This window comes from Euphorbia lathyris, chromosome 3 (assembly GCF_963576675.1).
Source record: "Euphorbia lathyris chromosome 3, ddEupLath1.1, whole genome shotgun sequence".
In the NCBI taxonomy this organism is placed as follows: domain Eukaryota; kingdom Viridiplantae; phylum Streptophyta; class Magnoliopsida; order Malpighiales; family Euphorbiaceae; genus Euphorbia; species Euphorbia lathyris.
In genome coordinates, this window is record NC_088912.1 from 44074468 (window position 1) to 44092306 (window position 17839).

The window sequence follows — 17839 nt, forward strand, 5'->3', positions numbered from 1 at the left end:
ATTCAACTTCACAGAAAAAAGAAAATGATGTGATCATTATTATATGTTTTTTTTATTTAATTGCCTTTTGGGTTTAATTAGTAAATTTATGACTTTAATTTTTTTTTTTAATATACAGATGGGTTTGGACGGGCGGGCTTGGGATTCAGATCTTAGGCCCGAGCCCAACCCGAGCCCGAGCCCGACTAAATTTCTTACGGGCTGGGCTGGGCTTGGGCTCGTCAGGCTTTATGAAAAGCCCGATAGGCCCGGCCCAGCCCGACCCATGCCCAGGTCTATCATTAATCAATTTCCAAACCCAGTAAATGAAATCTCCATATTTTATCTTTCTCAATCCCATATCTATTATCTTCAATTTATCAATTTATCATTTCCTCAATTTCCTATATTCCTAAGAAAACCAACTTATCATATAAACCATTAGCCATGTCTCTCAAATATAGAGAAAAAAATCAAAACAAAAACCAAATTCCGATTGATACCTAAAAAGACCAATAGATGTCGTTTCCAGCCTAACTTCTTCAGACGGAGTCCGATTAAGGCGATTCAAAAACCCCTGGAAACGTAAGACAAAAATAAAGAACTTTCCTTTAGGACTCTATGACAGATTCGGCCTCTATCTGGTCGAAAAATGCATCATAAGATTCAGGTACGAATCTGATTCTCCCACAGCACCTATATAGACAATTCTCTATTCTCTCTCGCTCAAAGTTATAATTTACTCATATCTCATCTATATACCAAACTGTCACACCCGACCCTAGACGACCTCAATCGGCATCGGGCGTGAAATAAAAAGTTCACAATCAATACTTAGGAGTCTCCAAATTATCCAAATATCATAAATTTCAAACTTTTCAAGTATTCCTCTTAGATATATATTCTGAATAAATCAATATCCTTACTACATTAGTCATTCAAGAACCTCAACATATTTATCAACTCAATTACATTACAATTGAAATACTAAGGTTCTAATAATAATTCTAACAATAAGTAACAACTTCCAATCCTCGCCTAATCGGTCGGTAATCTTCTCTATACTTGTACTTTCTCACATTAAAACATGCAAAAACGCGAGACATAAATCTCAGTAAGAAACTATCAGCTATAAAAACCCAACTTTACTTAACATAGCTATATATATACATTTGTAAAGGGATTTAATCAAAACCTTATAAAATATACTCAAACTAAGTTCATAAAATAAAATTTGTGTATGTGTATCCATCCTCGAATTCCACCCATGTAGATCATAACATCAATCATAACAATATCGAGATATCTCATTTATATCTCGTTCCTTGCCTAACAGTTAGGACTACCGGCCGTGCACTCTGGCCATACCGTCATTAGGTATGGTCTTACAAATACAACTCCTACCCCGGGCAATCCTAGATGGACAAAACCATTTAATCTTTCAAAATATCACAACTCATAAAAATCATATTTGGACTTCAATCCAAAATAATAACAACAATCACCGTAACAGATTTCTCAATCCAAAAACAATTCGTAAGAAATCATCAAATTCATTTCATTCAATATATATATACATTGAAACCAAAAACATATATGTATATATATAAATCAACCAAATTAAGTCTTAAAATACATATATAAATCAACCAAATGAAGCCTTAAATCAACATAATCAAGTAAAATCTGAAATTCACATAGAAGCATAGTCAATGGCTTCATTTGAACCATAATTTCACAATAAAAAGCAAAATCGTGAAAAATCTCAATTTTACAAAATTCATGCATAACCTTAAAATATCACTGTTTGAAAAATCTTTGATTATATATATCTCTATATACATAAAACTCAAAATATAGTTGATAGTTACTTACATTGGTTTCTAATTGAGGAAAATACACACGTTCAATTCTCCTCTAAATTCTGTCTAAGACGTTTCCCTCCAAACACTGACGAAACTCAAAAACTCTTCAGTTAGGACTTAGATCTATATATAAGGATGCTATGGTTCTAATTTCGAGTGATTCGGACGGTCGAATCTCCGTAAATCAAAGAAACAGTGGAGAAACGGTCGAAGAACGACGAAGATACAGGAGATGAGAGAAGAAGAAAAGAAAAAGAAAAGAAAGAAAAGATATGGCGACACCTCCTGGATAAAGGTTTGGTGTATATATACCAAATCTGGAAAATATCCAGTTTGGTCCTCCATCTTTATATAATCTTTTAAAAATTACCTTAAACTTTTAATTTCCACATAAAACCATCAAATTAACTCCAAACTTTTTCTATAGCTCCAAATAAAAATCATACACCCAATAATTATAATATATACTAATATCAAAATATAAATTTTAGAAATTTAGACACGGACGTGACAATTCTCCCTACCTTAAAAAAATTTCATCCACGAAATTTATAATCTCTAATCTATCTTAATTTTTTTTTCCTCAAATAATCTCCAAGATCACAAAATTATTTCAAATTATCAAGATTCATCATAATCATCATAAGATCACAAAATATCGATATTCCTCAATTACTATCAACCTTAGGTCTGAAGAATTTAACCTAGAGCTCTGATACCAAACTGTCACACCCGACCCTAGACGACCTCAATCGGCATCGGACGTGAAATAGAAAGATCATAATCAACACTTAGAAGTCTCTAATTTATCTCAATATCATAATTGATAACTTGCCGGATCCGATTTGATATTCTCTGCCAGAGTTACCTGCAAAACAGAACCGGAGACAGGATCTCCGGAAAAACTCTCCGACGATCAAGTCAGTTTTTGTAAGAAGGTTGGTAATTTGACAATAGTATTGCAGGGAAAATTGTGAGCGTACCTTTTTCCCTCGTTCTTAAGGCCTTTTATAGGTGTTTTTTAGGTAACCGCCGAGGGCGGTTACTCCTTAGTGGGCCACGTTCTGAGGGCGGTTCCCCATTTTTAGGCCATGTCCCTTTCGTGGCTTTCATGGCAACGAACGTGGTTCTGAGTGGGAGTCTTGATGCTCCGTTTAGGAATTCGGGGCGGTTACTCGCTGCACCCGCTTCCTTTATTCGGGTCTCATCCGATCTTAGACTATAGGTCTAAGTATGGGTTGGGCCTGCGAAATGAATATGACCCGGTTTAGCCTCGCGGGTCATCACATGCCTCCCTTTTAGTTTGATACAAGAGCCCTTTAGGGTCTGTTCATAGGGGACGCTTCGTTTTTGCTTGTCTATTCAAAATTCAAAAACTTGTGAATTTTCCCTCTTTCGTTATTTCTTTTCCGGCGTCATCTTTTCCGGCGTTGACCTCTTATTTCCGTCATTTCTCTGTGTTGTCTTTCCCATGTAAGTTTTCCTCTTCATAATTTGTACCTCGTTCGGCTTTTTACTTCTGTTTATTTCTTTTCCTCAACATGTCGAACCCCGACATTGACTTCGCACCGTTCGATGAGAGCTACGTCCGCGAGGTTTCTCATGAAGTTGATGAGATGGTTGATGAAGTTTCAACCAGTTCTCATGGGTCTGATTCCCACCCCGCTGACTTCCTCCACCTGGCGAATACAACCGACGAGGGTCTAGGTTTTGACCCTAAGAAGTTGATTCCGCCACCTGTCCCAACCCCCCGTTTGTTACCAAAGAGGGACAGGTCGGGAAGCCTAGTTTGTCGCGAGACCATTGAGGATTTGCGGGTGCAATATCCTTGGCTCCAAGGTCTCGAGACCATCATTCCCGGGGAGGATAGAGGACCGGGCGATTACCCAAAGGGGTATTTCACCATTTTCGTCGCCCAGATTATCTGCGGCTTCACTTATCCGCTGGCGGATGAGATTGCTTCCATCCTCGGCGGTTATAGAATCGCACCCGGGCAGTTACATCCAAATGGATGGGCCGACTTGACCCTGGATAAATTTCTGGCGGATTGTTTGGAGGTTCCTTTCTCGCTTAAAATTTTCTCCAAGCTTCATCATTTCAAGAGTTCGGCGGGGTATTTCACTTTCATCCGCCAGAGCGGATACTATGGTTTTGACGAGAAACTGAACAAGATCCGCGAGTGGGATCGCTCTTACTTTTTTATCAAGTTTAATGAGGGAAATCCGAACTTCCTTCGCCATTGGGGCTGGCCCAATGTGAAGAGTTTGAACTTCGGTTATCCCAGCGAGGAAGAATCTGTCGTCATCAAGTTCCTGAAGAGTACCCCTCCTTTTGTATGGACATATGATCAGGCCTTCCATATGCAAAGGAGCCGAGTAGCGATTGCCTACCGCGAGGGGGATCGCGTGGTCTATATCCCTTATCGCGTTTTTGTACAAGGTACTTTTTATTTCCAAGTTGATGATTTCTTTTAACCCTTTGCAGGGGTGATCCTTTATCTCAAATCGCTGCAGATCGGGAGGCTAAAGCCCTAGCGAGAAGGAAGAAGCGGATGGCGGGAACCGCCTCCGTTGTAGGGGCGGATTCTTCTGGAGGAACGATTCCTTCCATTGAGGCGGCTTCTCCTGTAAGGGCCTCCGTTTCACAAGGTCCTGCTTCTGCCTCCGAGGATCTTCCTTTGACGAGGAAGCGGAAGATAAGTGCGGATACAGAGTCTTCTCGTCCCAAGAAGAAGAAAACCTCCGTGTCCCTTACTGTTGGCGGTACACCCGTATCCGCCTCATCCAAAGAGCAGTACCCCAATTCATGAGGTATCCTGATCTATTCCCTCTTTCTATATTGCTACTTTTTTCCTCATGAGCTATCTGCTGTTCTCTTGATATTTTTCTTTACGCCTTTGCAGCCAATTCTCGACATCAGCGGATGGTGGACTAGGACCTTTGGCATGGCCGTGAGTTTTTCTTGCAAGGACATTGTCTCTTCCATATGCAATGTCCTCGGGCGGCTTCCCTCTGCTTCCCGTGTACGCGAACAAGTACCGCTCCCTACCGCTGTGGAGGGGATCGAGAAGCGTTCTGTAGAGGTATATTGTTGCTTGTCATTCTCTTTCAAGGATCTTGTGTCCATTGTAACCGCCTATTTCTATTCGCCCTTTTTTATTCGTGAGCCGTTTTATATGCAGATTATCAATTTCGCTGAGGGCATTCTCCGAAGGGATGCCGAGCGAGCCAAGGAGTTGGAAGGTCTTGGTACTGAATTGGCGACTCAGAAGTCGCTTTATGATGATGTCCAAGGGAAGGTGAAGGTCCTAGAAGGCGCCCTTCAGAAGGCTGTGAGCGAGAAGGAGGAGGCTCTTAAATCTCTTCAGGCTAAGTCCGATGAGCTGCGAAAGGCCCTCGATGATCTAGCTGATTCCAAGGAGACACAAAAGAAGAGGGCTGAGGAAATTCTGGCTGAAGACGGTGCCCGCATCTACTGGTATGGGGAGCGGATTCATGCCGCTTATGAGCATGGACATCAGGATCTCGTACTTAACCGCCCCAAGGTTCCCATCCCTGAAAAGGATTTAACTGAGAAGTGGGACAAGCTGGAAGCCGAGGATGCTGATATGGATGAGGTACTCCTCTTAGATTGGAAGAGTTTTCAGGAATCTCCAATTATCGGTGAGATCCCTACCCAGAATGCGGAAGAAGGGGCACCGCAGGACATCTCTCAGCCTGAGCAAGAGGTACCGCCCTCTGAAGCAGTTATTGATTCGAGGGTTGAGGATTCGCTTGAAGTAGATCCGCCCACTGGAGGAGATGAGGGAGTCGCTAGAGGCGAGGAAAGCAATAGGGGTGAAGGAGAGGAAGCTATAGCATAGTTTAATTTATATTTGGACTTTTTGTATGTAACAAACTGCCCGTATATATTAATTTTCTTTCACTTGCCGCTTTGCCTATACGTGCGATTATTGTCACTTTATTTTCATGTATGATCCTTGCCTTTTGCCGACTTCATACTTGTAATTCTTCATAGTAATTTTTGCTTTTGCTAGGGTGGCCAAACCCTTTTTGTAATTTTTGAGTACTCGTTTATTCGCTTAATTTTATGCCTTACTCTATTATTTTTCTTTCGAAAATAATATAATTATAAGGTTAATCATAAGGTTTTGCGAGTGATGCGTAATCATGCATCCGCCTTTCTTTAATAGGCAACACATTTATGTGTTTTTTGAGTTTAACCCTAAGGGTTTTGCGAGTGATGCGTAATCATGCATCCGCCTTTCTTTAATAGGCAACACATTTATGTGTTTTTAAGAACAATCCACATTCGGGCGTAACATATTGAATAAATGTAATAATTGAATACCTTTATTGATAAAGAGAAAAGGTTTATTACATAGGTACACCAACTGTGTGGGATCAAAGCCTCATTAAAACCTTTTATCAGAAAACCCAATGGGAAAAACTCATAAAAGGAAAAAGAGTACTCGTCATTTCCTCGAACTACTCGGCCTTTTTATATAGGCGTAGATTCTCTAGATTCCAGGTGCGCGGGAGCTTCTTTCCGCTCATTTCTTCTATTTCAAAAGTGGCTGGTCCCAGCTTCTTGGATACTTTGTATGGTCCGATCCAGTTGACGCCCAGCTTGCCTTTGCCATCTCTGGATTGTATTTTATCCGCTTTTTTCAAGACCAAGTCGTTCTCGTTGATTATTACTTTTCGCATTCTTCTGTCATGATATTTCTTGATTCTATTGCGGTATACTGCCATTCGCATGTAAGCTTTTTCTCTTCGTTCCTCCACAGAATCCAAAGCATCTCTAATGTTGATAGGATTTTGTGTGTCGCAATAATAAATTATCCGATCTGTGGGCGACTTGATTTCAACAGGTAGGACTGCTTCGGCTCCATAAACTAGCGAGAAAGGTGTTTCGCCTGTTGCTGCCTTTACAGAGGTTCTGTATGCCCACAACATATGGGGTATCTCATCCGCCCAACCTGTTTTTTTGTCTCCTAGCCGCTTCTTGATGCCTTGAATCATGGCCCTGTTGGTAACCTCCGTCATACCATTCGATTGGGGATGGTTTACGGAAGAAAAATGATTTTTGATCCCCATGCTTTCGCAGTATGCTTTGAACTTGGCACAGTTGAACTGGGTGCCATTGTCGGTTATAAGCTTTTGCGGGATTCCAAATCGCATGATAATGTTCTCTCGTAAGAACTCGATCATTCGCTCAGGTGTTTGTGCGGTTACTGCCTCCGCTTCTACCCATTTGCTGAAGTGGTCAACTGCGACTATCAAGTACTTCCTTTTCTTTGTCATTTCTGGGAATGGACCCACTATATCGATTCCCCATGTTGCGAATGGCCACGCCGTCATTATAGCGATTTGTTCGGCTCCGGGAACATGCTTTTCATTCGCATGTATTTGACAATTGTGACATTCCGCAACCATCTTCTGGGAATCTTCCACCACCTTGGGCCAGTAGTATCCCATCAGTTTGACCTTTCTTGCCAACGCCGCCGAAGCTTCGTGCGCGCCACAAATTCCTTCATGTAATTCTCGCAGCACGTAGTCTCCTTCGTTGCGACCAATGCATTTCAACCATGGACATGTGTACGATTTCCGATACAAAGTTCCATCCCGAATTGAGTATCGAGCTGACTGCCCAATTAGCTTTCTGGCTAAGCTCTTATCAACCGGTAAATCTCCCTGCTCCAGATATTGGCGAATGGGCATCCGCCAATCTTCATCGTCTTCCAGTTCTTCGATGACCATAATCTGATCGACCTCGAATGCTGGTGCCGATTTTATTTCCAAATTGCATGCCTTTTGACTCCATGGTTCTCTACTTGCCACTGCTTTTGCCAATTCGTCAGCCTTTGCATTTTGGCCTCGCGGAACATGCACCATCTCCCAAACGACTCCCTTGTGCGTTAACTCTTGTGTCAATCTGCCGACTACCTGATGGTATTTTACTAGCTCCTCCTGTTTCACCAGATAATTTTTTGTGATCTGGTTTATCATGAGTTTGGAATCGCTGTAGATTACCACTCTTTCTAGGGTGAGTTCATTGAGCAACTTCAATCCGCATATCATTGCTTCATACTCTGCGGCATTATTGGTAGTTTTGAAAGTTAATTTTGCTGCATAGCACAGGCGAATAACCTCCGGGCCCTTGATGACGACTCCCAGCCCAGCTCCATCTGTAGATAATGCCCCATCTGTGTACATGCTCCACTCTTCTTTTTGTGCCTTCGGACATTCATCGTCATCCCAGGTGAATTCGTTCACGAAATCGGCGAGTACTTGGCTCTTTAGCGCTGGTCTCCCTTCATAGCGAATATCGAATTCTCCCAGGCGAATTGACCATTCCATCAACCGGCCGGATGCGTCAGGTTTCTGTAATACCTTTCGCATTGGGATGCCATTTCTCACAATGATAGTATGTGCCTGAAAGTATGGTTTCAATCTAGCCGCCGTGGTTATCACTGCGAGGGCCATTTTGTCCAACTTCGAATACCAGAGTTCTGCATCCTTCAGGACTTTGCTCACGTAGTACACTGGACATTGTTGCCCTTCTTCTTCTCGCACCATCACAGTGCATATCGCCATATTGGTGACGGATACGTAGAGAAATAAATTTTCTCCATCCTCCGGCCTACTCATTAAGGGCGGATAACACAGTAATCGCTTTATCCCCTCGAATGCTTCTTGACAATCCGGCGTCCATTCAAAGGACTTGGATTTTTTGATGGCATTGTAGAAAGGTAGACATCTCCTAGCTGAGCATGATATGAATCGCCCTAATGCCACCAACCGCCCATTTAGTCTCTGTACTTCTCTTATGCTCCTCGGCGTTTTCATCTCCATTACTGCTTTAACCTTCTCGGGATTCGCCTCAACTCCCTTGCCGCTAACAATGAAACCCAGGAACTTTCCCGCTCTTGCTCCGAATGTGCATTTCTCTGGGTTCAATTTGAGGCCATATTTGATTAGCACTTCCAGGATTTCTTTGATATCCTGCGGGTGGTCTTGCATTTTCTTGCTTTTGATGATCATGTCATCAACGTAGATCGAGAAGTTCTCGCCGGATTTGTCTGAAAATATCTTGTTCATCATCCTCTGGTATGTTGCTCCCGCGTTTTTCAATCCAAAGGGCATCACCTTGAAGCAATAAGTCGCCTGGTGAGTTATGAACGATGTTTTGATTTCATCCGCCTTCTCTATGGGTATCTGATGGTAACTGGATTTCACATCGGTGAATGATAAAGCTTCATATCCTGCAGTTCCATCTACCAATATATCAATGTTAGGAAGCGGATACATATCCTTCGGACATGCCTTGTTCAGATCTTTGAAGTCGACGCACATTCTGTACGTTCAATTTGGCTTTTTGACTAGCACCACATTGGCTAACCACTCCGGATAGGTGACTTCTCGAATTGCATCTGACTTTAGCAAATCCGCCACTGCTTTTTCAATCGCCTTTTGCCGCTCAGGAGCATGTCCTCTCTTTTTCTGTCGCACTGGGGTTGCACCTTTGTCTACATTCAAACGATGGGTTGCTACGTCTGGACTTATTCCTTTCAGTATTTCATTTGGGGCGGCAAATGCCGACTCACATTGGACCAGCACCTCGGCAATGGCTTTCTTCGTTTCTTCGGGGAGGCCCATCGCTATTCGCACATTTTTGTCGCTTGAGATGGCGAATAGTTCCGTTTCTCCCAATGCTTCCGCTGGCAACTTCTCCTCTACCCTATCTTCCTCGTCTGGCTTTGGTTCAAGTGACAATTTGTAGGCCTGTTGAGATACAAGTTGATCACCTTCAACTATGACTCGCCCTTGGTGTGTTGGTAAATGTAATGTTAAATGCTTCATTGAGATGAGCGACTCCGTTTCTGATAGGAATGGGCGTCCCAGAATTATGTTGTAGGCCAATGGGAGATCAACAATTGCGAATGCTAAATCACCTCGCCATTTTAGCTTTTTATCGCCCATTTCTGCCTCCAACACCACCTGTCCACTTGTTTGAGAGGATTGACCCCCAAAACCTGTTACATCCATGAATGTATGTTCCACTCGCTCGTCATTAATTCCCAACTTGTTGAATGCAGTCCGAGTAATAACATTACAAGAACTGCCAGTATCAATAAGGACCCGCTTGACGTCCCATCCTTCTACAGCCATTGTAATCACCAAAGCATCCGCATGCGGCTCCGTGATTCGCGCGAATGAGTAATTGAGGGCATCCCCCCTATGAGTGTTGCTTTTTCGCTGTTCACGGCGAGCTCTTTTTGTTAGAGGCTCATAGATCCCGTCGGCTATCACGTTTATCACTCCTTTTTTCTGCTTCTTTTCGGGCCTTGCCTCTTCTTGATGTGGTAACGTTGCTTTCTCGTCACTAGTCTCCTTTCGCACAAATTGATTCAGCTTGCCCCTTTCGATCAGCCTTTCAATCTCCTTCTTCAATTCATAGCAATCGTTCATGTCGTGGCCATTCAGTCTGTGGAACCTGCAATATTTGTTAGGATGTCACCCCAAACTGGTTCGACCTTTTACCTCGGGGAACCGCACATCCTTCTTCAGGGGGCTCTTTTCGATCCAAAGTAACACCTCCTGGCGAGTCGTGTTTAATGGTGTCTGATATCCGCCACTTTGAAAGGGGCGATCGCCTCTTCGAACAAAATTACTTTTGGACTGGGTCTGGCGCCGATTGTCCGAAGTGGATCTAGCGGCATCTCTTTCTCGCCGGGTTTGAGCCCTATGTTCCCTGTTGACATCATCCACTTCCATGAATTCCTTTGCTATTTTCATAAGTTCGGCCACTGTGCGCGGCTTGTTGCGGATGATTTCCTCCCGCATACTCCAATCTGTGGTTCCATCTGCCATGATGTTGCAGATGCTCACGATATTCGGGTTTTGCAATCGCACCAGAATATCGTTGAATGCGACAACAAATTCCCTTAGGGAATTATAGTTCCTCTGTTTGATCTCCTTCAGCTGCCTATCCGTCACATCCGCTGCTTTACAGCCCACAAATTTCGCACAGAAATCCCGACTATATTGATGCCAATTGTGAATAGATTCTGCGGGTAAAGATCGAAACCAATCAGATGCGGCTCCGCCCAAAGTTGTCGAGAATAACCTGCAAATGATGCTTTCACTCGCTCCTGCAACATCCATTAGTTCTCTGTAGTTCCTGACATGAGCCTCAGGATCAGAATTTGGATCCCCATAGTATTTAGGTATCGCGGGCGCTTTGATTCTGTGATCTGGAATGAATTCCCGCAACGAAGGGGCAAAAGGTGAATCGCTCTGGACCTCTGCTCTCGGCCTAGGCGAGTACCCCATTCGCTCCATCATGCTTCGTAATTGATCTTCTAAGTCAATATAGGGTATTCGCCGGACTTCTTCCATCCGCTGCTGGTGAATTCTGGGTGGCATCCATCCGCCCATCGGTGTTGAGACGTGTGCCTGTTGGGGGAGTAACCGTTGTCCCATTATAGGATCAAAGTTCCATGTGTGCTCTCGTCCAGGAGTCATCAACTCCGAATGTTTGTGAGGAAAAGGTTCCACTTGCTGTAGCGGAAGAGTGCCTTGCACTCCTGGCAACGGTTGGGATGGCTGCCAGGTCGGATGTATCGTCGTAATGAGATCTGGGTGCGAGTAGTTGCTCGGGTGGCTGTGTGGGTTTGTGCGACTACTCTGGCCCACTTGATTTGGCGCCTGAGATGGCTGCGGGAGGGCCGATATGACAGGGATAGTCGGTGATTGTGTTGAGATAACCACAGGTTCTTGAGGAGCAGCCGCCACGGCGGTATTGTGTTCGGCGAGGGCAGTTAGTAAATTAATCATTCGATCTCCAGCCGCCTGGCTCATGTTCGAAGCCAAGACTTGTCCTGCCATCTGCACGAAATCACTATTGGACATTTCCATCTCAGTTTGCACTTGGACTTCCAATAAGGGACTCAATTGTCCCGAAGGACCCGATGAGCTAGGCACCACAGGCTGTGTACTTGCAGGTTGCGAATTCGCAATCCGTGGTCCCCTGGAGTTCATACTGGTTGATCTAGTGGTAACGCCGGTCGTTCGTGATGGTTCTGACATGTTCTTCGCGTACCTTTAACCAAATGTTGGTAAAAAAAGGTCCACGCTCACCGCACCAATGATAACTTGCCGGATCCGATTTGATATTCTCTGCCAGAGTTACCTGCAAAACAGAACCGGAGACAGGATCTCCGGGAAAACTCTCCGACGATCAAGTCAGTTTTTGTAAGAAGGTTGGTAATTTGACAATAGTATTGCGGGAAAAATTGTGAGCGTACCTTTTTCCCTCGTTCTTAAGGCCTTTTATAGGTGTTTTTTAGGTAACCGCCGAGGGCGGTTACTCCTTAGTGGGCCACGTTCTGAGTGCGGTTCCCCCTTTTTAGGCCATGTCCCTTTCGTGGCTTTCATGGCAACGAACGTGGTTCTGAGTGGGAGTCTTGATGCTCCGTTTAGGAATTCGGGGCGGTTACTCGCTTCACCCGTTTCCGCTTATTCGGGTCCCATTCGGGGCGGTTACTCGCTGCGCCCGCTTCCTTTATTCGGGTCTCATCCGATCTTAGACCATAGGTCTAAGTATGGGCTGGGCCTGCAAAATGAATATGACCCAGTTTAGCCTCGCGGGTCATCAATAATATTATATTATATTACAATTGAATTACCAAAGTTCTAACCATAATTCTAACAATAAGCAGCCAACTTCCAAACCTCGCCTAATCAGTCGGTAACTTTCTCTATATCCTATACTTTCTCACCTAAAAATATTAAAACATTTAAAAACGTGAGACAAAAATCTCAGTAAGAAACTATCAGCCATAAAAACTAACTTTACTTAACATAGCTACATATATACATTTATAAAGGGATTTAATCAAAACTTTATAAAATAATACTCAAAACTTAAGTTTATAACATAGTCATCAAAACCTTATAAAATATACTCAAAACTTAAGTTTATAAGACAAAATTTGTGTATGTGTATCCATCCTCGAATTCCACCCGTATAGATAATAACATCAATCATAACAATATCGAGATATCTCATTTATATCTCGTTCCTTGCCTAACAGTTAGGACTACCAGCCGTGCACTCTGGTCATACCGCCCTTAGATATGGTCTCACAACTTACAACTCCTACCCCGGGCAATCCTAGATGGACAAAACCGTTTTATCTTTCAAAATATCACAACTCATAAAAATCATATTTGGACTTCAATCCAAAATAATAACAACAATAATTGCAACAGATTTCTCAATCAAAAACCAAATCAAATTCATTTTATTCAATATATATATACATTGAAACCAAAAACATATATGTATATATGTAAATCAACCAAATTAAGCCTTAAATCAACATAATTAAGTACAATCTGAAAATCACATAGAAGCATAGTCAATAGCTTCATTTGAACCATAATTTCACAATAAAAAACAAAATCGTGAAAAATCCCAATTTTACGAAATTCCTGCATAATCGTAAAATATCAATTTCTGAAAATTCTTTGATTATATATATATATATATGTATATACATAAAACTCAAAATATAGTTGATAGTTACTTACCTTGGTCACTAATTGAAGAAAATACACCCGTTCAATTCTCGTCTAAATTCTGCCTAAGACGTTTCTCCTCCAAACACTTCCGAAATACAAAAATTCTTCTGTTAGGACTTAGATATATGTATAAGGATGCTATGGTTCCAATTTCGAGTGATTCGGACGGTCGAATCTCCGTAAATCAAAGAAACGGTGGAGAAACGGTTCAGAGAAAACTGATGATAAATATAAAAGAAAAAAGAAAAAGAAAAGGAAAGAAATGATGATAGATATCACCGCCTGTACTGATTTGAGATTTATATCTCAAATTTGGTAAATATCACGTTTGATCTTTCATCTTTCTATAATCTTTGAAAAATTATCCTAACTTTTAATTTACATATAAAACCATTAAATTAACTCCAAACTTTTCCTATAACACCAAATTAACTTCACACACTCAATAATTATAATATATACTAATATCAAAATATAAATGTTAGAAATTTAGACACGGACGTGACAAACATGATCTATAGAACCCCGGCCCTTTCGTTTTATGTAGTGGAGGGATTCAAGGGCAGGGCAATAATGACATTATCAATTAAGGCTCTACCAAGGGCAAAAGCAGATTCGCTCTCATAGATAAGATGGGGTAGAATCAATTTTAGCCTATTAGCCAAGACCTTTGCAATTATGTTATACAAAACATTACATAAAGAAATTGACCTAAAATCATCCATCTTTTCAGCCACCTCAATCTTTGGGATTAACACAATAATGGTATCATTCAAATGATGTGGGAATTCCCTTCTATCCATCCACCCAACACATGCATCAAATACTTCCTTCCTAATCAAATCCCAAAATTGTTGAAAATAACCCGAACTTAACTCATCAGGCCCCGGGAATTTATCTGGGTGCATTTGAATAACCGCAGTCTTAAATTCATCAATCACAAACAGAGCAATCAGTAACTCATTAGACTCATCCAAAACCACAGGAGGGACCACATCAGAAATTTCATAAGATGAAGCAGAAAGGGCAGAGAAGACATCAATAAAAATAATGTTTAATGATATTAAACATACCCTTGATATCATAAATAGTTTCCCCATGCTCAGACCGCAGACTGTCTATTTTGTTTCTTCGTTGTCTCACACTGACACATGCATGGAAGAACTTTGTATTTCGGTCACCCTTTGCAAGCCAAAAGTTCTTCGGCCATTGTTGCCAGTACGAATCCTCCATATCCAAGGCTTCATTCAACTTAGCCTGTACAATCCTATATTGCTCGATGGATGCATCATTGTCACGATCCCGTAAGTATAAAAGAGCCTATTTGCACCTAGCAATTTTTCGGGAGAATCGTAATTTGAAATTCCGTCCACATTGCTCCATAGATGCAGAACAAGCAGCAAGTTTAGTTAGAACCCCCACATGTCTGTTTCCCACCCAGTTTTGCTCAACTAACTCCTTGAAACCATCCTCCTGCATCCAACCCATCTCAAATCGAAATTGTTCCTTCGGCTTTGCTTGAGTCATGGCTTCAGTACTTAGCAGAATAGGAGAGTGATCTGAGTAAGACGAGATCAGATTTCATAGAGAGTAGTTAAGGAAGACCGTCTGTTACCTAGTCGACCTGAACCCTCTGTCAAGCTGTTCTTGCACCGATCTGTCAGTTCCACACCCCTTTTCTGATAGGGGTCAAAAACCCCTATCTTTGGATACGGTTTTAGGACGGTTTTTAGCGTTATTTTATGAATAAGCGAGCAATTCTCGCATTTATATGCTTTTGTGTGAGTTAGTGAGAAATTGTATATGTGATGTTTACTTTTCATTGTTTAGGCTCGTTTTCTGATTATTTTAGGCAAATATGGCCAAATTAGCATGTACGTTAATTTCCATTCCCTTTTATAGCTAATTGATCCACCAAAAATCGCACCAAACGGAGTGTTTACTCAAAATGAGCGATTGGCGAGTCAATTCAACCTCGGAACTAATGTTATTTGGAGTTTTCGTGCATGTGTAGGCTAAAACAGGAACAAGTTCGGGTGAAAGTTGCGTTTCGGGACATCCAGCAGTCGCGCAAGGCGTTCTGGGCATTCCCGCTCGTCGAAATGGCCTTTTTGGGGCCAGCTCGGGCGAGCTGGCCTGTAAAGGCCATCTGGCCGAGCTGCCCTGCGGGAATCAGTCAAAAGACTGATTCCCGGTCCCACGATGCCACGATCGACCACACGTCTTTCCACCTGCAAAAGGATACGAATTAGGTCAGAAAGAGGGCCCGGACCGCGTCTATAAATAGGATTTTCTAAATGTAAAATATATATCTTTTATCTTTGTAAAAACCTAAGCTTTCACCTTGAGAAATCCTCTCCACCTCCTCCATCTCCTTCAACCTCCATTGAAGACACCTCTGAAGCTCCGTTCACCGAGGATTGCTCAAGTTCCATCCTTAAGTCCTAGGAAGACGCCTGCATTGGTAGACAGGTTCCCTGAAAGGGATTTTTCTTCTTTTATATTCTGTCTAGCCTCTGATCCATGTTATGAATCCTAGGCTCATTGTATCTTCGTGACAATACTTTCATCTTTAATATATGTTATAGTTTTGTTTATTCAATTGTTTTATTGCTTAAATCTTTGTCTTACGCTTTGTCTGATTGGTTTAACTCATTCGATAATCCTAAAATTAAGTTGGCACATATTGCGAGTTGAATCTGACCTAGTCAGTGCCTATAAGATTGACGACCCTATAGAAGATTAAGCCTAAATTGCTGAGCCTTAGAGCTAGTTTCGGCCTTACAAGGGAATCACGAACTAGGGACCTCGGGAGGATAGGTAGGGTTAATCGCCTCGGACACAAGTGACTTAGACTAGGTTTTAATTCTATTGTCTGAATAACCTATTTTCATTATTATCGTATCACCTCATGTCCCTTCGGGCAATTACATTGGTAAAAGATCATCTAGGAGTAGAATAATTTAGATAGGAGTAGAAGTAACTTAATTATGAGTATGTTAACTTAATCAAAACAAACTCAAAACCCACACAGCCTAGATAACACCTGAGACCAAGTAGCTCGATACTTGCAGGAATAAATCCTGTGGATTCGATACCTGGACTTGTCCAGATTTTATTACTTGATAACGACGGGGTACACTTATCCCTTAGTGAGCCTTCTACGGAGGCGCATCACTTTCCCACGTCAAATCGCTTCCCTTTAGTACTAGTTCATGTAAGCCATGAGTAACAATAGCAGAAGCAAAAGCATTTATCAGATAGTTTGGAAGTGGGCCTCCTTTCTTCTCACTCTGATCAAGAATCCAATTGAATCACCCAAAACGACCCAAGGAAGAATCGATAATACAGCTATTGTGTTGAGCAGCTCTCATGATTTACCTTGGTCATTCCGATTAGCAAAACCATAAAATTCCACAACCCTCCATTCCCTTTTACTCGTATCCCTAACCGCCAACTCAATATGGTGGTCTGAATAGCTAGTAATACTAATGTCATCACTCGTCTTCCAGATAATAGCAAGGCCACCGTTATGGCCCCTACAATCCACACTAAAGCAGTGATCAAACTTAAGCTTTCGCCTTCAATCTTCATTTTTCCAACCAAAGTTTCCATCAAAAAAATCACACTAGGGTTATAGGACTTCACCAAGTCCCCCAAACAACGAACTGCTCGCAGATTCTCCCAGCCTCAACAGTTCCAACTTAGACAATTCATAATGCTCGGCGGACCTGCTCCTCAGGTCACACTGCATCAATCCTGAAAGATACTGTTTTATCTGCATTTGCATCAGAAGATGCAGTATCCTTAGTGTAAGTTGTACTAGATGAAGCTTCCAACTGTGATATAGGTTGGGCAACTTCCGAAATCCCCTCATTCCGATGCCTTTTCTTGTGTTCCATAAGGGCCAGAACTACTTCTTCCTCCATAACCACATCCTCGCCCGACTCCTCCTCCCCACCTGTTGGTTTCGGGACCAATGTGGTACCCCTACTGACAACACTGTACTGTGTCTTGGGGATCAAAAAGCATAAGTTAAAAGACAAATTATATATATATATATATATATATATATATATATATATATAATTTTGACTTAAAGCCCAAATTAACCAAACGTATGAGAGCAAGATGCAGATGAACATAGCATCATCTTCAATGTTTCATACCCACAACTACTCAATATACATGTCACGATCCATTTTATAAACTTTATTTTATTAAACTATATACTCCAATGATTAAACTCTACAACCACTAAATTATAAATGACCCACCAATTAATTATACTCTATATTATATTATTTTAAAAATTAAAATATATATATATCTATATATATATATATATATATAAAGATAGTAAAAAGCTTAATCAACTACTCAACGTTGATAAATGTTTAATAA